At 50.9% G+C, this 20,279-nt stretch overlaps 1 protein-coding gene across 3 annotated transcripts in view; it reads right to left on the bottom strand.

The window, feature by feature from the left end:
- GGTA1 (glycoprotein alpha-galactosyltransferase 1 (inactive)) overlaps positions 1–20,279 on the bottom strand; it is a 53,527-nt gene that overhangs the window by 21,036 nt on the left and 12,212 nt on the right. For all 3 annotated transcript variants that reach the window (XM_044264994.1, XM_044264993.1, XM_044264995.1), the window contains one exon: positions 5,056–5,171. The gene's annotated coding sequence lies outside the window, so the exon portion shown is untranslated. Of the gene's footprint in view, positions 1–5,055; positions 5,172–20,279 lie in introns of those variants that run through there.

Genomic DNA, 20,279 nt, shown 5'->3' with positions numbered 1-20,279 from the left:
TAAATTCCACTGGCCTCAGGGCCCTAACTGGCAGAAGGTTCTCTATAATCTTTATCCCACTTAGTGAGACTGTTTTCAATGTTTCTTTCCACCAACATTCAAGTATTTTATTAAGCTCATGTACTAGGACGTCACCTAATACATGATATATTATCCATGACCCCCAAATTCTGAATGCCAACATATTTGGCCCTGGAGTTTCAGTAAAGGGATTGTGGCTCTCTAATTGAATTGGTTTCCTCATCTTTTAAAACGGGGATGAAGGGTGCCTGGGTGGCTCAGTCGTTAAGCCTCTGCCTTCAGCTCAGGTCATGATCCTAGGGTCCCGGGATCGAGTCCTGCGTTGGGCTCCCTGCTCAGTAGGAAGCCTGCTTCTCCTTCTCCCACTCCGCCTGCTTGTGTTCCCTCTCTTGCTGTCTCTCTCTCTCTCGCTGTCAAATAAATAAATAAAATCTTATTTAAAAATAAAATAATAAAATAAAATGGGGATGAAAATGGTGATGACAAGAGACGGAGTCCACAAAATGCTTCTCCCTGCGCCTGGCACTGTAGAGATGCTCTCCCCAAATGCCAGTTCATAAAATGGGCCTTTGGGAGGCTCCAGTGAAACCAGGGGCCATGCCTGGTACTTAGCAAGAGTTCAAAACAAATGTGAAGAGAAACGTAAGACTGTGTTATTAAGCAACAAAGTGCAAATAGATGCTAATGAGGGACCCTAAAGGTTTCTCTATCTGTTCCAAGCCACAGCTGAAGGAAGAGATCCATGAACGTGGGATGCAAGTGGGATTACACTGACCAAGCCCAAGCCAGGGGCCCTGCTACCAACACCCCGCGTGTGCGGAGGAGGTGACCACACTGCCACCAGCACCCAGAGCTCCACCAGCCCCTCCTGCTAAGGAGCCCATGCTGACTGTTTCCCAGTGTAAGAAACACCCACACTCTCGGGGTGCAGAAGAATCGCTGACACTGAACCCCGGGCAGCGTCCCAATCAGACACACCTCCCCATCGCCTCTCCAAATATGCGCAGGCTGTTTGAATCCAGAAGCTAGCATCAGAGGCAACTCTGGAAGCCCATGGCTTTCCGGACTTCCCTGACAGCTTGAACCTGATCATGGCCAGTCATCGCTCTTGCTGGAGACTTACAACCAGAAGCTTCGCCAGGGAGCCAATACTGTGTCCTTCAGCGAGGCACTTGAAATGGGTGTATCTGTGCTTCCTGGAATTTGGGATCCAAGTCCCCGGGGGAAGGAAGGCTTGGCAGGGTAGCCACTCATCTTCTAAGACATTTTAATTTTTCTCTCTGGACCAAAATGAGGCCTTTGGCAGTTGATGTGGTCTACAAGTCCTTCTCTTGGGTTTCTGTCTCAGAATTTTCAGAACTGGATAATTCTGAAAATTGGTGGTTGGCTCTCTTCCCCCATCAAGATGGAAATGTGGGATTGCTTCTGAATTCCTTCATTTAAGGGGTAGAGAACAGAACTGGGCTGAAAATTGCCACCCTGTCTCATGTGGGGAAACGGGACTCTGGGCCACCCTTTGGAAGATTCAACCAGGTCCAGTTCCACCAAATCCCCCCACCATCTCCCAGGCCATCTCCCAGGCCATCTTATGATTTGTCCCCAAAAAATGCTTCCAACCCCGCACACGGGCTGCCCCTGGGCTCCTCGTAGAGTGTGGCCCTCACGGCAGTTTCCATGTGACGTGTCGGATGGATTTCTCCATGTGGCCCATAAATTAATTCTTCCCTATCACCCCCACCTGTCCCACACAGAACAACACACACACACACCCCTTCTGGATAATCTCCGGAGTTCTACCCCACTGGGGCTAAGTCAAGGTATTCCTTCTAACCTGAATTCCTCTCTGAAAGGAATTCTGGTGGACCATGTTTTCTTCATCTTGTCAGGGGGGGAACGTCTCAGCTGAGTAACAAAGCACTCAGAAACTCTGGAAAAGCCATTATCTCGGGAGCACAGGAATCGGGCAGAGGGAAACCAGACCTTCCCACAGGCTAAAGAGCCTCCACTCTGCCTCTGATTCCTCCCCCAAACCCGGGAACCCAGCGGCACGCTCCCCATGAGGTTGACCCCTGCTAGTCTTAAGTCACTTCTGGACTATCGCATTCAATGAAGAGACGCCGAAAGGCTACAGGTTAGGTAGTGACAAGTGTTGCAAACCAGAACAAAGCAGGTGGGAGGGCAGAGGAACCAACTGGGTGCGCATGACCTTGGGCAAAACCCTCTTGAGTCCTCCACATCTGCCACTGTAATGTTTAGACCCAGCACTCCAGGTGGAAACTAGGCCAGCAGGAAGACTCTGGAATCAGCGTTCCTGGACGCATGCCTTGACCAAGTACTCAGAGCCTCTATTTGCATGTACAAAATGGAGCTTTAAACATCCTCCTCCAGGGTTCCTGAGAAAGGACTGAAGGGGACGGTGTCTATGCCACATGTTGTGCCTGGCCATCAGCAAACACGCCGCAAATGCAGCCATCGTGATAAGGACGCTGTTCCACAGGCGAGTTTCTGCATTTGTGGCTCTGAAGTAGAGCTCTGACTTTATCTGAGAGAGGAGTCTGAGTCCTTGGAGGCTGTACCATATAGAAGAGCCAGGGGGAACCCACCCCCACCCCAATAGATGACTGAGGCTCAGGACCCAGCTACTCAGCATGGTGCCCCCCATCCCTGCCCGATGCTCAAGGTGGGTGGGCCAGGAAGGTGGGGGCTAGAAGTCTCACTCTACAAGGGCAGCTCCCTTAGACACACAGGGAGCTCCTGCTGCCATGGCCTAGGGGGATTCTTTGCTGTGACAACAGAATGGTGGGGGCACCAGCCAGCATGCGCGGAGCACAGAGGCTGACTTAACCAGAAACTAATGAAGCTAGTCCTCCTTGCAAGCCGGGCCAGATCATCAGGGTGGGGAGTGGGTCAGGAAGGCCTGTACGTTTCCTGAGGCAAGGAGTGCTGCCCCTATCTGGGGGATGGTTCCAGCTTTGAGCATTGTCCTAGGGCTGCAGGAGGGGCCGAGTGACTGATCCCACTCCCCGCATGCCCACCTGGGTCCCAGTAACAGCCTGTCCCAGGTGGACCTGGTTGAGCACCCAGGAGCTGCCCACTTGAGGAAGGACTTTACCCAGATGCTGCTCTGCGCCCTGCCCAGGGGTCACAGTGATCCAGGTTTCATAGCCACCTCGTACCCCATCCCTAACCCCTCCAGGGTCAAAGAACTGAGGGAAAAACAGCCAAGAGATGTACAGATGTGGCACCACTAAGTTGTGAAGCTCTAAGAAACGTTTCTGAACGCTCAGTAACAAAAAGTAATGTTGGTTAACCATGCCAGAGGCCAAATGGATTTGTTGTCTCGATCAAAAATGATACGGCAAAATCGTTGTCAGATAAAGAGGCAGTCCAAGACTATGCAGACTGTGACAGATGCATTAGGCAGCTAAGTAGACTAATCGTCTTTCTATGATTTTCACATCATTTTATTATGATGTCGTTTCCTGGATTTAGTCCTATTTCAAGTATTTGTCAGTGTTATTTGCTATGTTATCTCTTCTCGTATTCTAATCTTCATTTCCATACTGTACTCGCAATTCTGAGTTCTTTTTCTTGAAGAAGGCTCAGAAAATGAAAAAAGCTCCAGGCCCTTCAACACTTGGATGCTCGCCCACTGAACTAGGCCAGGCCCTGGGCCAAAAGTTTTACCAATAGTCTCTCAGATGCATCTCACAACGACCCTGTGAAGTCACTCTAGCAGCATCCCCATTTTAAAGATAGGAAAATGGAGGCTCAGAAAGGTTCAGTAACTTGCCTGTTGTCACACAGCACAAAGTGGCAGAGATGAGATTCAGGCCCAGGGAGTCGGGCTTCAGTGTCCACCCTTTTAACCCTCTTTTCTCAAAAAGCATGAAGGCTTATCCATGGACTGATCACCTGGGGCTCTCTGACACATCCTCTCATCTTGTCTCTCTTGATAATCACACGATAATCACTTGGGTCACAACGGACCCAGAGCTGGCCACTCACAGGCGGGACTCCCTGAGGGGCTGGCTTCTCCTGGGGCCAGCCGGTGAGCACTGGCTGAACAGCGCTGCCATTTCTAGGGTCCTCCCGTGTGCTCAGTGGGTCCTTCCTCACCGGCTCTACCTTGCTCGTTCCTCATTGTGGTCAGAGTAGCGGCTTCTAGCTGAGCAAACAGCTTTAACACAGACTGAGGTCACTGCACTCACCCAGAAGGGGAGTCTGAAAAGCAGTCCCTCTGTCTCCCAGGCCCTGCTCTCAGTAGAGGAGGCTGCCGGGGGTGAGGAGGGGAGAGGGCCACTTGATCTGAAAACCCCGCTGCAATGGTGGGTGTTACACGGAAATGTTCCCCATTGGAAGAAACATAGAACAATCTGTGGGGGGCAGGGGGAAGCTTACAGAAGGCTGTTTCCAGTGATGTTTTCCATTATGAGGCTCAGAGTAAACACAGGCAGAGGAAATGAAGAGTCAGGTCTCAGACTAAACACAGGACTAATTGTCGCTCCAGCCACCACAAACGGAACAACCTGTTCCCTGAGGTACCTCTTGTGGTGCCTTTTCCTGAATCCCCTTCAGGAACTCTTAAGGCCTGGATCCAGCAAGTCTGTCCCTGCTGCCTGGCCCAGGAGTCACCATGCCAGGGTTTTCCCAAGAGAAATATGGCAAATGAAGTGTGCAGTGCCGTGGGAGGGCTCTGGGTCTACCCACAACGCCAGCCCTGGGCCCTCCAGCCTCTGCACAGCCCTTGGAATCCTAGAGAGAAAAGCCTAGGCCGCAGCCATGCCAGCCAGCCAGCCCCTGGGGGAGCAAAATAAAGAGCTTACAGTGAATCCCTGAGCCAGCGTCCCACGGCTCCAGCTTCTAGAGCAGGAAGGGAAGACTCTCTTTTTCTGGGGCTGCTCAGGGCACCAGCAAGAGGTCAAGGGGAGAGCAAGTTTCCTCCCCCAGGTGGGTCCATGCCTCGGAGCCTGCTCGCACCTTCCCCAGTGACCCCAACAAGGCAGAAGCAAATAATTTCAACATTTCACATACCTCATCGTCTGCTTCTCTCCCCGCAGAGTAAAAGGCAAAACAACAAAGTTCTATTGAGCTTCGCTCTGCAGAAGGAGGCAGGGCTGGGAGGAAGGGAAGGTGCAGCCTTCCAACTCCTGTCAAAAGAATAAACAGCTGTTTCAGGAAGAGGGGGGTAGACGGATCCTGCAGCAGCCAGGGGCTTTGTTCCTTGCTGGCCCCGGGAAATGGGCTGTTTATCAGGCCTCGACTCAGAGCTACATGCCAAGGCAGAGACGTTTCTCTTTGGGCCCACGAGTGGCCGGGCCTCCCTCACCCAGTGAAACTACAGGCCCAAACTAGGCCTAGTGTTGGAGGATAGAAGGCCACCACCTTGAGAGGGACCCGCAGGCTGCCCACATTGCCCACTCCCTGGCAAAAATGGGAACTGTTCTGAGCCCAGAAGTCCCCAAGTGACTACTATAATAAAGAGCCAATGGAGAGGTTAAAAAAAAAAAAAAATGCAGGGGTGGGTGGGCAAGGGGGAGAGTCCTCAACACTCTTGAAATGCTACCTAGATGTTCCTCAAGGTTAAGCCTCTCCTCCACATCTTTTGAACTTTGGAAGTTGTTTCGTTTGAACACTATTTTTACAGAATGTTATGAGATCTCCCGCATCGAAAACCGAGCTATAAGAACTTTAAAAGGTCACTGAGGCCCAACCCTGCTCTTTGACTGAATAATACTTAACCCTTCCTACACCCACCTCCTGCTCCCAAAATAGAACTTTCCAGCTGGAAAGGACCTTAGTGCAGTGGATTTTCAAACACTGAAACAGCTCAAACTTTTATTAAACAACAACAACAACAACAAAAAGCCCACAGGAAGTCATTCTCAGAACCCCGCTACGTAAAACAGCACACAGAGTGCTTTGGCTGAGGCAGGGAAATGAAGCTCAGAGCCCCCACGTCCCTGTCCCCGCCCCCAAGCTCCCCCCCCACCTCCATTCCAACCCTCCTGAGGGGCCCCACATGCCTCCTAGGAGGACATTCTGGAAACCCCAGACTTGGGAGAGGGGACCAAAGTCCAGGAAGAGTCAGGTCCAGCCTCTTACTGCTGTTCTGAACCAAATTTCACACCCCCTCCTCTGGGGGCATGAGCTGGTTGGCCACAGTGTTTAGGGTCTGGAAGTCCCAAGAACGTGCTTGTGAACAAAGGTGTGCCTTGCAACCCAGTCATCGTGCTCTAGATCTGGACACAAAAGAAAAAGCCTGTAAGCTCACCAAGAGACATGGGACCGGAATGTTCATAGCGCAGCAAAAACTGGAAATGACCCCAAGAACCATCCTCAGAGCAGCTCAGTCCCGTCCTAGAGTACGATTCCGCACACCATGGTGAGAACGAGCCAGCTGCAGCTGCTAAGACCGACAGGGTGACTCCCGCACACAGAAGGCCCAGAGAAAGGAGTCCTGGGTGAATTCATTTATTTAAAGTTCAAGATCAGGCAAAACCAACCTGCAGTGCTAGAAGTTAAGGACGGGGTTGGCTGAGAGTCGGAAAGGGCCCAGAGGAGTTCCTGTGGGGCTGGTCCTGTTGCTTCTTGGGCTGGGTAGTGGTTACACAGGTGTGGCCACTTCATGAAACTTTGTCATGAATGTGCCTTTTCCATTTACCTTTACTGAGCACCACTGAGTTCCCTACTAGGGTCCAGGGATGATCTACTGCATTCAACGATCCAGAAACCCGAAGCCATGGTCAATGCAAACAGGAAAGATCACAGAGGCTGGAGGCTAAGATAAACTGGTCCCTTTTCACACACAAGCACTTCTCACAGGCCCCACTTCTCAGATGACAAGGCAGCCCCTCCTGGTGATCCTCAGAATCACAGAGTGGTCGGAACAGGAGGAGGCTCTGGGAGCCTTCGGGATTTGCTCAAGGAACCCAGCTGGTGGTCCGGGGCTGCTCTTTTTCCCCTGGCAGCCTCCAAGAGATGCTCTGCAGGCCGTGGGGTTAACAGGCTCCAGGCTGGCTAATAGCAGCTTGACTCAGTGTGCAAACCCGAGGGCAGAAAATTCAGCTCTTAAGGATCTGGTACAGTCTTCTTCTTTCCCTGATCTATGGTCACGCTCAGACTCTCAAAACAAAGGAGCATACACTTGTGGTCACTCCTGGAATTGAGAAGGAAAAAACCCAGCAAATGAGCTTCGGGCCATACAGCTGTGCTGATCGAAGGAGGCCAGAGGCCACCCAGGGAAGAGCTCAGACCGGGCCTGGCCGGGGTGCTTCATCTTCTCATTCGTGGTAACTAGGGCCCATCCGGTCCTGGCCACCCATGGATCTAGGAGCTAGCAGCCAGCGTGCGGTAGCTGTCCACCGGCCACACTTCGAGGCAGAAGATAGCGGGACCTCAGAATTATGGCCAAGGTGACTGCAGCCCAGGTGTGGAAGGCCTGGCCCAGCACCCAAGACCACTTCTGGCTGAGAAAAATGAAGGTCAAGATCCCACCCTGATTATCTCTGCAGAGGAATGAGGATTAAGCGTCCGTGACAACCCTACAGACCAAAGGTTTGCAAGCTGGCAGTGTTCGTTGAGGGCAGTCACAAAGGACATTCTCGCTTGGGAGTGACACAGCAAACTGGGTTACGTGAAGTACATTCTCGTTCAGCTTTGCTTAAGTGTCACCTCGTTGGGGAGAAATTCCTGGATTTAGAATGACTTTCTTTTTGTAAGTTCCTTATTTATTTTTTCTTTTTTTTAAGATTTTATTTATTTATTTGACAGAGAGAAAGAGAGCACAAGCAGAGGGAGAAGGAGAAGCAAAGCAGACTCCCCACTGAGCAGTGAGTCTGATGCGGGGATCGACCCCAGGACCCTGGGATCATGACCAGAGCTGAAGGCCGACGCTGAACCCACTGAGCCACCCAGCCGCCCCCTTGTTTTTCTTCAAAGTATTTTTCTGCTTCTACCAGAACGTCAACTCTGTGGGCAGATACTTTCATTTTCATCAAAACTTTCGTTTTGTCCCAAAGCAAAACAACAGCTGATGCTCTGTGCATCTCGTGGGCTACGCCGCATGCGTCGCACAGGGCTTGGCACCTGCGTGTTCAGTAAATGTTAACTATTCTAAAAAGTGGACGGCCCTGATCTGAGTGCTACTGGCAGTGAGCGGTGGGATGGAGGGAGCGAGGCGGAGACCAGTGCAGTCCACGCTACTGCAGGTGTGGACGCTTGGGTGTCCATGGTGGGCCCAGGTCAGTGTCTGCACCAGGAGTCCGGTGAAACAGCCGCTCGCTGCCGTTTGCAAGCTCTGCCCTCGGCTGGTACCCAGGGTTCTGGGTGCAGCAGTGGAGTGGACTAGTACTGGTGCTTCTGAAGAATGCAGTGCAAAGGGTGGGAGTGTGGGGAGCTGCTGAGTTCTGTCCTAGATGCCTCGACGAACCTGCTGGAGCCCACTCAGCAGGGTGTCCTGGAGAGATTGAGGCCGGGAGGGGTGCAGTTTGGGAGATGCCAGCACACAGGCAAGAGCGGGCAGGTCTGGTGAGTGCTCAGGCCCAGCAGCATAGAGGGCAAAGCGGGGCATCCCTAACAGGCACCGCCCTGAAACCAGGCGGGCACTGCTAAGAGGCAGGGCACAGGGGCGGGTGGGGGGAGGGGGTCGAGCCAGGAACAAAAGGAATTGCGACAGCCCGAGAGGACCCTGGCAGCCAAGACAGCCATGGGAGGGCAGCAGGCAGAGACCGGTGAGGCCATCTGGAGTCCCAGCTCTCATCGGACCCCCTCAGGGCCCCCTGGCCGCTGGACGAGAGGAGAAGACCACACACATGTGTCTGGGCAAGGTGGCTGCTGTCTTGAGAATTGCAAGGAGCGCCACCCCAGAGGTGGTTCTGGTCCTGGCTCTGCGTCCCACTTCGGGCAACTCCCTGCATGTGTGGGTTGTTTCCCACGCTTCCCCCCCTTCTCCCCCTAACCCTCCACCTCCTGGCAGATGAAAAGCTTGGGCTAGGGTCTCCTGCTCTGCCTGCATCCCAGCCATGGGGGGGCCGTGGCCCCCCTCCAACCCGGCCACAGACTCTGGCTGCAGACCCCTGCCGAGGGGCGGCTGGGGCTTTCAGAGCCCTAGGCTGTGATGGGGCTCCCAACACCAGAGACAGAAGGGGAGGCCCCAGCCTTTGGCTGGAGAAAGGCACTCTGGGTGGGGCGCAGAGCCAACAGGTGTGCCTAATCCACGGCTTCATCTGGCTGAGATCACAACCGCTGAGAGGCAAGTTCCAAGCAGCCCTCGCCTCCCTCAGCTGCGGTGGGAGGTCCTCCCGCAAGCCAGCACAGCATGGGGAGAGAAGGGAAGGTTTTCAGGCCCCGGGTCCTCTTCTCCCTCCCACCGGCAGAGCCTGTGTCTCAAGGGGCCAGCTCCCAGTCCCAGCCTCGCTGCCCCTGTGTGTTGCTCTGGCTGGTTGACGTCTGCCAGGTGACATGAGAGAAATAAACAAGTCACTCTCATCCGCAAGAGTTCAAGTCCCTCTGGCTTTTATGCCAGTGGTAATCTGTCAGTGCTCCCAGTGTCTCACTAGCCAGCCTGTCCCCAGAAGTTGTTCACCACTGACAGCATGCATACCAGACAGCCTCTGCTTGAAGGCTTCTAGTGACGGGGAACTGTTTCATCTCTAGACTTTTCTCTCTTTTTTTAAGATTTTATTTGTTTGAGAGAAAGAGAGAGAGCAGAAGCAGGGGGGAGGGGGAGAGGGAGAGAGAAAAGCAGACTCTCCGCTGAGCAGGGAACCCGCCGTGGGGCTCGATCCCAGGTCCCTGAGATCATGACCTGAACCAAAGGCAGACACTGAACCAACCAAGCCACCCAGGTGTCCCGTCTCTAGACTTTTCTGATGGCTTAAAGCACATCTTTTCAGTGTGTCACCGATCTCTGATCTCTGCTTCCTAGAATGTTATTAATAAGGATAAAGGCTATCATATCATTCATTTACATGCCCCATTTCATTTGATCCTTACTCTGATCAGTGACGATGCTCTCCATTTCCCAGGCAGAGAATTGGGGCTCAGAGGTTAAATGACACAGACAAGATCACACAGCCAATAAGCTCTCTCTGTCCACAGAGCCGTGCCTTCCCCACCGAACCCGACAGCTCCGCGGAGATCCAACTCTTTCCTCTGGAAGCAAACACGCTCTTCCTCTCACACTTCAGCAAAGCCGTGCCCACCAGCGTTCATTCCAGCAATACACACGTGGAGGGCATTTCCCCCGTACCGGGGACTGTGCTGGGATGTAGCTATGCACAGCTTGAATCAGACCTGCTGCCTGCACTTTTCCAAGTCCATATCTGGTGAGAGGGACATGTGTACCTACAAATGCCAAATGCTGTTTACAGATATCAGTTCCTGATTCTACCGTCAGGCTACCCGTGCTGGCCTTGGCACAGAGCCAGGCCGTGCGCACGACCACTGGCAGAAAGAAGTCAGCACTCCTCTCTCCCTAGGGGTCAGTCTCCTGTTCCTTCGTTTTTACCGTCCCTGTTTCTATCACTTGTGCTTTGCCTTTATCGGTGTCATCGGTAAGAAAGGCCCTATAAAATCAGGGTGACCATACAGACGGCGTTCCCTCCGACAGTTCCGGTTGACATGTGTTGTGGGGCAGTTAAAAGGTTAACCTTCTACAGCCCACTTTCACTTTCAAAGGTGTGCCCATCTGCAGGTAAATCACAGGGTCACTCTATGTAGAAGCAGTTCCATAATATAAAGAGAGTTCAGTGAAGTCCTCTTCAAGATCCCTTCCAGCTAGAATCCAGTGTTTAGAATCCTTGTGTTTACCACCTGCGGGTCCCTTAGGATCCTCCTCACCAGTATCCATAGTCTTTCCTACAGCTGCTCAGAGGTGGTGGAAGCCCAGCCTCTCCAGATGCGTTTCTGCTCTACCGATGCCCTCCACCTGTCCTCTAGTGCCTTGGCTGGGAGTTTCTCTACTCTCCCTACTTTCTCTATGCAGCCTAGAAGGTTCTCAAAGCCTAAATATTTACTGGTGAATGGGGGCACCTGACTGGCTCAGTCGGTCAAGCATCTGCCTTTGGCCCAGGTCATGATCTCAGGGTCCTGGGATCAAGTCTTGCTGTCCAGCTCCCTGCTCAATGGGGAGCCTGCTTCTCCCTCTTCCTCTGCCTCTCCTTCTCCTGGTTCTCTCTGCCCCACCTCTTCCATGCTCACTCTCCCTCTCTCTCTCTCAAATAAATAAATAAAATCTTTAAAAAAATTTTTTACTGGAAAATCCAGAGGTTGTCTCGTCCCCCACTGCTAGGTTTTCCCATCTCTCTTGTAATAAACTGACTCTTGTAATAACTTGACGATAAATTGACTTCCAAGAACTAAACTCTAAAGATGAGGTTCCAGGAATCCTAGCTGTAAGCTAATAGAATGAAACAAAGCAAAACAAACACCTCTGAGTTGAGATCACAATGGAGATGGCTTTTTCTCCTCCTTTTCTTGGAATGAGACAAGGCCTGGATTCAAATCCCAGTCCCACTTACTTTCTTGCTGTTCTGACCCTGGATAAGTAAGTCATTCCACACTCTGTGAGCCTCAGTTCACCCACCTGTAAAGTAGGGATAATAATTCCTTACTCCTTGAACTGTTGAAAGGATGAACAATAACATTCGTAAAGCTCCCAGCCCCTTGTAGGTACTCGGGAAAAACGAACTGTCAGTGTCTTAGAGACAAGTGCCATCTCCGCCACATCCCAGCGCCAGGAGGCAGCATGGCACGGAGCTTGCAGCCCACCTGGGAGTCAGACAGGCCTGGCATGGACTAAATGCGTGACCCTGGGCAAATCACATGAGCTTCCGAGACTTGGTATCTCTCCTCTGTAAAATGAGAGTAACAACGCCTTTCTCTTCAACTATGGTGAATGAGAGGGTACACAAACAGTGCGTGGCACAGGGCCTGATGTTGGAACAAGTGCTCAGTGGCAGCTACTTAATTCCTAATAATGATTATTCCAGAACCCTCCAGCTCATAACATCCCCTGCTCTGTGTTCCTGAAGAATCTGCCATGTTCCTGGGTCTAAAAACAACCAGCCCGTCCTTTGGATGGGGTCTTTTCAAATCTTCCCACCTGCTGGAGCCTCCCTAGCCCGTGAGGCAGGGTGAGTACTGCTCCTCCCACCAGCAGAGGAATCTGGGGACTTGCCCAAGGTGACTCAACTTGGGCCAGAAGCTGGGTTTGGATGGAGTCAAGAGTTTCTCCCAACCTGCTTCTGGCCCATAGGAAATCTGAAGGTCACTGCTTCAGTTAAAGTGGAAGGGAATGATGTAGTCCCTTGTTTATTCATTTATAAAATAAGTACTGATTTCGTGTCCACTTGGCCCTGCTCAGCCTGCTAGGTCTACAAGGATTAGCCAATATGGCCTCACTCCCATGGAGCTCTGGAGAGAAGCTGAGCCCAGAATCCAAGTATTGCGCCGCCAAATGCATTCTGTGATCGAGGTGAATGTCCCGACACAGGAAAGACAAAGGAACTCCCCAACATGCAGCCACTCCCTTACTCTGAGCTCCACAGCTTTCTGGAAGAATCGGACCAGTCTCACATGCCACCTGCCCATGGGGCTGCTGGAACATCCTTAATACCCAAGGTCACTCTACCCTCAAGCATGCCCCCTGCCTCCCGAGGCTTTTGTAGCTGAGAAAACTGAGGCTCTGAGGAAGGGAAATGACTACTCTGCCTGGCAATGACATGAGATCACGGCTGCTACCCAGGTGTCTGGCATCTCTCCAGGACAAGATGCCTCTAAACCACAGCACAGGAAATCGAAGGGCTCAGGGAGGGGCTGGAGGCTGCCGTCAACCGTCTTCTTCCCAACTTTCCTTACTTGTGGCCCAGAAAACTCCAGAAGCCTCTGCCAGCGATGGCCACATCATTGTTCTTCCCCTCCCTTGGCCCCACTGCTCTTGAATGATTTGGGGATGCCAACGATGGGCTTTCTGACAGAAATGTCACTGGGAAAAGGTGAGCACGGGATGGGCTGAAGTTAAGAGAGGCAACCAATTCAGAAAAAAACACCCTCACGCAGAAACATAAAACAGCTCAGAAATGGAGCAAAACTTTGTAAATATGAGCTCCACTGAGGCCACATCACATGAGTCTGTTATGAAGATGTGGTGTAAAAGCCCAGTTCAACCCCATTGCCTTGGCCTTGGTCATGCGCTTAGGGCCTGGAGCTCTGAGGAGGTACTGTCTGCCCTCCTCACAGGTCCATTCTCCACTTGAGTTTCTGCTTCTGTTCCCTCCAGACATGACAGCAGCCATGTGTGCCTCTCTGTTCTCCTGCCTGGGGCTGAGACGTGGCCTTGGGGTTTTAATCGGGTTGTGGTTTCCTAGGACATACAATGCAAAGTCCATAGGCTGCTCTGTCCACACCACCTGGGTTGCTTACCTCAGCTAGGCACAGAAGGGAACCCCCCACCCCCCACCCTCCACTGCCCAGGTCTCACTAATGCTGTCCCACCAAATATTTCCAGCTCCCCACCTTCACTACAGGATTTCATTTCCTGGTCCCCTTTTGGTTGGGGACTAGCGATTCATCGGACCAATATGGTAAGAGTGGGCTATTCAATAGCCAGAGAAAGACCCCCTCTCTTTTCCCTGTGCCATGGAGTATATTCAAGAAGGTGTTCTAGCAGTCTGGTTCCCAGGCTGTGAGGGACACAGCCACCAGCTGACCCTAGATACCGTATCTGTTAGAGTAGGAAATAAACCTCTATGGGTCTGGTCCCTAGCCTTGAGGGGCTACTTCTCGCTATAACTTACTCCATCCCGACTCAGATACGCAGCCCATCTTGCACAGAGTAGGCGACTCTCAAGGTCTTGGTCTACCCTCTTTCCTGTTAAAACCTCACCTTCCTCATCACTAAGAACCCTGCATGGCCACACACAAGGCAGAGGAGGTGAGAACAGTTCTCCAATGCCCTGGAGAAATCTTCTCCTCAAGTCCCAATGATGGCTGAACGTTCTCCTGCTTTTTGAAAAGAATAAGGAAGTTGAATGGGTTGTTGTCTACAGACTCCCCCTATCTGAAATAGCTAGATCATTTGATAAGAGCAAGAGAGACTGCACCTGAGAGCCCGCAGGTGAGCAGCAGGTGCCAGGGGTGCTGGGAGGGGAAAGGGAAAGACCGACCAGGGACAAGGACCCAGGGTGCCAAGCAGCCCTAGAAGCCTCCTGGGGTCGGAACTGGGCTGACCACATGGTCCCCTTCACTGATCACAGGACACGAGGAGGCAGGGCTCACAGTGGGTTCTACTGTTATCCCACTTTACAGAGAAGGAAATCGAGGCCCAGAGAGATGATATGGCTTGCCCAGCTCCAACAGCTAAGGGTCAGAGCCAGAGCTATCCGAGCCTGGTGGGCCCAAAAGTTTAGCCACTACTTGTACTCCTTCAGCCGGAGCCATGGCACTCTCTTGGAGCTCCCCTTGGCCCTTTATCAAGCTTTCCTTCTGCACCTGAACTTCTCCTTCTAATTACTACTTCACATGTATAGCGTTTCCCAAGCCATATCGTGAGCTCCGAAGAGCAGGAATAAGTACTTTATACAATAACTAGTAATAGTAGCTGTAGCAGCAGCAAATGCTACTCTTTATTGAACACACAATATGCCAGGCTGTGTTCTAAGCACTTTACACTCCTTCAGTTCTCACTCAACTTTGAAACACGTACGAATCACCCCCATTCTGCAGATGTGGAAACCTCTCATTCTGAGCTGAAACTCGACCCCTGCTATTAGTATTTTAATAACGATAGTTCAATTTGAATCCTTTCCGCTATAATCTCATTTATTGTTATTTTTCAGATTTTAAAACATTCTCAGGGGTCTGTGGGCTTCCCCATATGCCAAAGGAATCCAGGGTGGAGGCACGTGCCTGGGTTCCAGAAGCAGGATTCGATCCCCCCACTTACCCTGCAGAACCCAAAGCTCCTGGCTAGGACAGGGCAAGCAGAGTAAGGGACCCTATGCCATCTTCCTGCAAGGGCCGGGAGTGAATCACTGCTCCTTTAGCCCATCTGCACATCATAAATACATAAACAACCATAAATACTTCAATTTCAGTAGTATGAGCCCATGTATAACAATTCCTCATTGAAACAAACAAGTCACTTGTTTCCCCAATAAAAAGAAAATTTAGCGTCCAGTGTGCTCATCAGAAAAGCGTCAGTTGTGGATCACAAACTGGAATACCAGGTGGGTTTGTGACAGCTGCCTCTGGATACAATGCTGGCTGACCCCCAGCCCCAGCTATGCATCCTTGAGGGTCGACTAGCTGGCCGTCCCCCACTGGCCTTGCCTTCTTAGCATCTGTGCACTGCCTCAGTCTAAACAGCACTAACATGAAATCCCATCCTACCTATGCTGAAGTTTCATAAAGCAAATTTCAGGCATCCAAACCTGCACGCTGAATCACCAATCAGGCAGAACTCTCTAAATTTTGGAAAATCTGGTCTATTATAGGACTCAGGGATAAGGCAGCTGGGGCCAGTGCTCTCTGTCCGGACCAGACAGCTGTCCTCCTTGGCAGGTGGCCAGTGCTGAGGGCCAAGCCTCAGGACATCCAGTGCCACTCTTGGCACTGCTCCGATGGGCTATCTGACCTTCCATATGTTGCAGCTATCTGATTTTTTTTTTATCCTCCAGAGATGGGGTGTGTACCAGATTCAATGCCAGCCCATCAAGAATCACAAAGCACCCAGTGTATGCCTGGAGCTGTAGAGAATGCAGAAATTATACACAGCCTCCCTAAGGAGCTTACATTCTAGTGGGGGAGCCAGACCTCGAAGAAATGAACTATTGCCTACAGTGATAAGAAATCAATGCAAGTGGGAAGTTCTGTTCTGGGGTCAAGGAGGAAGGAGGAAGGTGTACCGCACAGGGTTGTGTGCCAGGCTTCAGAGAGGAAGGGGCTCCATTCGAACCCGGCGTCTGAAGGGTGACTGCATGGGGAGGAGTATCTATGGGTTGAAGGACAAGCATGTGCAAATGCAGGGGGCTAGAATGAGAGCACCCCCAGTGTGGACGGGGGAGCGAGGGGTCCAGTCCTGCTCTCTCCCACATCTACTGCTTTGGAATCCAGAAGAATCCCTGGAAACTGTATTTTTTTTTTAAAGATTTTATTTATTTATCTGACAGACAGAGATCACAAGTAGGCAGAGAGGCAGGCAGAGAGAGAGGAGGAAGCAGGCTCCCTGCCGAGCAGAGAGCCCGATGTGGGACTCGATCCCAGGACCCTGAGATCATGACCTGAGCTGAAGGCAGAGGCTTTAACCCACTGAGTTACCCAGGTGCCCTGGAAACTGTATTTTTAACAAGCTCTCTAAGTGATTCCAACATGCAAGCAGTAAGTGCCATGTGTTTGGAAAAAAAAAAAAAATGACTGAATGAAGTACAAAAATGAACTTGTCCTCGGGCAAGTCCCTTCCCTGCTCAAAATGTCTTCTCTTCTTAAAAATAAAGGCACTGGGTCGCCCTGGTATTTTTTCCAACTGTGTTCTAGAGAACCCCAGAATCTCCCAAAGGCCCTCAGGAACCATAAGAGGGAGATGGGGAGGCCGAGAGAGCAGGGCTCTGAGCCCCCAGTCCACCCTTCCTTGGATCATCTCCCCTTTTATCTGTCCATTATCGTATGCTGTGCTTCCATGTGCTATTTTGTTTGCCGTAAAGTTTCCTTGGCTACAAAGAACTTTTAAAACCACGGAATTGGATGATCACCCAAGAATCCCCAAGGAGAAATTTTTAAATTCCTTAAAGGCAACAACCTATTTTTGTGGCGTATTCCTCAGGCAAGTAGGGACACAGCACGAGCCTGCTCACCGGGGTTAGGCATTTTAAAATCGTTAGCTGCAGAGCAGAAATCAATGAGTGGAGGGGGGAAACGTGGGGACAGCAATGCAATGGAATATTACACGATCTTTTAAAGAAACATTGTTTTTGAAGAATAGTTAATAAAATGGGAAATTAAATGAGAATGCCAGACACCAAAATACACATAGACTACGATCTCAACTCTGGCTCTAATATATCAAAATTACTGGACAAGTATGGCGGGTCCTCAAAAAATTAAACATCGAATTCTCATACGATCCAGCAATCCTATTTGTGGGTATATACCTCCCAAAAAAAACTGTAAACAAGGACTTGAAGGAGTAATTGGGGTTTTTTGGTTTTTTATTTACTTATGTTTAAAGATTTTATGTATTTATTTGAGAGAGAAAGCGCAAGCTAGGGGAGGGCCAGAGGGAGGAGAATCCCAAGATTCTGGGATCCCAGGACAGGATCCCAGGATTCTGATCATGACCTGAGCAGAGGCTTAACAGACTGAGCCACCCAGGTGCCCCCCTGAAGAGCTATTTGTGCACCAAAGTCTAAGCAGCATTATTCACAATAGCCAGAAAGGTAGAAACAGCTCAGATGTCCATGGAAGAATGGATGGATAGACAGAGTGTGGTTTATCCATACAATGGAATAGGATTCGGCCTTGGAAAGGGAGGAGGTTGTGACACCTGCTTCAACAGGGATAAACCTTGAAAACATTATGCCCAATGAGATAAGCCAGATGCCAAAGGACAAATACTGGATGATCCTACTTAGATGAGGTGCCTCGAATCATTGAATTCACAGAGACAGAAAGTAGAGTGAAGGTTGCCAAGGGTTGGGGCGTGGAGGGAATGGGCAGTTACTGCTTAATGGGTACAGAGTTTCCACTGGGGAGGATGGAAATGTTCCAGAGATGGACGGTAGTGACGGTTGCACACTGATGTACATGTATTTAATGCTAGTGAATGGTTCGCCCAGAAAGTGTTATAATGGTAAGTTTTACATTATATATATTTCACCAAGGTTTAAAAAAAAAAAAAATACCAGCCAGAACCAGATTCACGTGGTAATGGTGGTGAATCGTGTGAAGAGACTGTGGGAAAGCCATCACTTTATTCTTTCCACCTCCCCGCATTTGCAAATGCTCTACAATGAGAACAAATGACTTTCAAAACTGGACAAAAATCCACTTAATTAAATAAATCTGGTGGTTCTCTGACACTTTCCAAAAATGCATTGTTGTCTTTTATGTAAATGGAAGCAATACTTTATGTACTTAATTAATAAAAGGAGCCAAGTTCAAGGATGCCAACTCAAGAACACAGCAAGCCACTCAGTCAAAATGAACAACAGGCAGAGTGCTTCCCCTTTTTAAGACAGCTGTCCTCACCGACATTTAAATAAAGTTCAGATAAAAACAGAACCAAAATATAATTCTCTAATGAGCTTCCCCAAAAGCTGTCTGGCTTGGGAAAGCTCAAACACAAACTGAAGAGAAAGAACGCCACAGAAAAGTGGGGGACAGCCCATGTTTTCTTCAGGACATTCACACACCAGTTGGGAAAGCGACTTTGCCAGTGAATTTCTATCCCTTATGCTTCTGGAAAACACTCTTGGGCAGAAAGAATTACAAATCCAGGAGAGCCCCGCCTTCTGTGTTCACTGCAAATCCATTTCCTCCAACAGCCCCCAAGTATTTAAAGGATACTGGCTGGAAGGGCAGCTGATGGGTCTCCCCACCAAGGTGCCCTCTATCCAGCTACACCGCCTTTACGGACTCCTGGCCTCTCTGGGCAGGGTGAGGCCCCGGGTGCCCCAGAGCGGCTTGTCACTGGCCATGGGACCTCAGGCAGTCCTTACCCAACCCAGGGGAAGAAAGGCCCCCACCTTGTAGGGCCGTTGCAGGAGTTACATGTACAGTGTCCCTGAGATGCTGGGCACACGGCAGGTGCTCAAGCTTCTACCTTTCCATCTCAGAAGTTCGTTCAAGATTCATGTGCGCCTTGGGGGTGGACTGGAGCGTGGTAGTTACCAAAGGTAGTTAATGCTGAGCGGTGGGTTTCAGGACTATGGTACAGCAGTGGGGTAAACAGAGGCTCCTTCAGACCCAGGGTTCAGGGGCAGCCCTGGAAGGCAGGGGAGGGGAGCCCAGCAGCCCCCACAACACCCAGCTCTAGCTCTAACACTGGCCGGCACAAAGCTCTTGCATTGGACTCCATGTGAGATCCTCAGAGCTGGAAGGTGGGCTCCATTTCACAAATGAAGAAACAGAGGTTCAGAGAGGCTATCTGTTCTATTCAAGGTCACATGGTTAGGGAATGGCCAGATAAAGGATTTTCTTTAAAACTCCCTTGGCATGATGGGGTTGAGGGTGGGGGCAGGGGTTCCTGGTACTTCTAGCTCCACCACTAACTCCTTCGTCCACTAGTTGTTTACCTCTTGCCTCTCTCTTTAGAAAAAGTTCTCAAGAAAAGGCAGGGAGGGGAACAGGAAGATTCTGAGACACTAAATTAGGTAAGTTGCCAATCTCTGGGCTCTGGCGTCCTCATCTGTAAAATGAGGCACTTCCTGCCTCAAGACCTTTGCACATGCTCTGTCGGGACCCCTTTCCCTGCCCCCTCACACCTGCGCACCCTCCTCCTTTCCTTTAGGCTTCAATGACAGTGTCACTCCCCAAGGGACATCTCCCCATTAAATTTTTAATCTCCCTTGCAGCAGTATATGCCTCTCCTTTGGGGCACTGTCCCCTCTATCTGGACACAGGCATACACGCCTCACCACGAGATGGAAGATTCATCATTAATCAGCCGGCACAGAGGAGACAGTCAATGGTTTTTGTTGTACGATGTTTCAAAAAACAAGTTCCTCGAGGCTCTGAGCTTCAGAAAGCACCCTCCTGTCCCCACCCATGGTCGCGCTGTCCTCAGGTTCTCATCTACACAACAAGGGGAGGTGGACAGGGGACGTATTATTTTTCTGCCAGCTCACCCGTTCTCTGATTTTATCCCCTCAACCAACCAACCCACCAACCCAGCCCAACACCCCTTGTGAGTTCGGCGCCCTGGACAAGTTTGCAGAACAGGTTCTGGCATTCTTGGGCCTCCCTTTCCCCATCTCCAGAATGACGCATTCAGGTCCAACCTTCTGGGCTCTTCCCACCCTCGACAATAGTGATTCCAGTAAGGAGGCTGCCTCCTCCCCTTGCCTTTTGCTGGGAGTAATACCTTGGACACAGGAAATGGGACACCCAGCTTGTTGCTTGCAAGCATGGCTGGACTAACGCAGAAACAAAGAGTTTCTGAACCTTCTACTAAAGCCAAGACTCTATGCCCAAGACCTTTCTCCAACAGTGTGGGCAGAGGACCCTGCTGGTGCCCATCTGGGCCTCCCTTGCCACCCCCA

Source organism: Neovison vison, chromosome 9 (genome assembly GCF_020171115.1).
Source record: "Neovison vison isolate M4711 chromosome 9, ASM_NN_V1, whole genome shotgun sequence".
Lineage (NCBI taxonomy): Eukaryota > Metazoa > Chordata > Mammalia > Carnivora > Mustelidae > Neogale > Neogale vison.
This window is presented reverse-complemented; position numbering and strand designations above follow the sequence as displayed.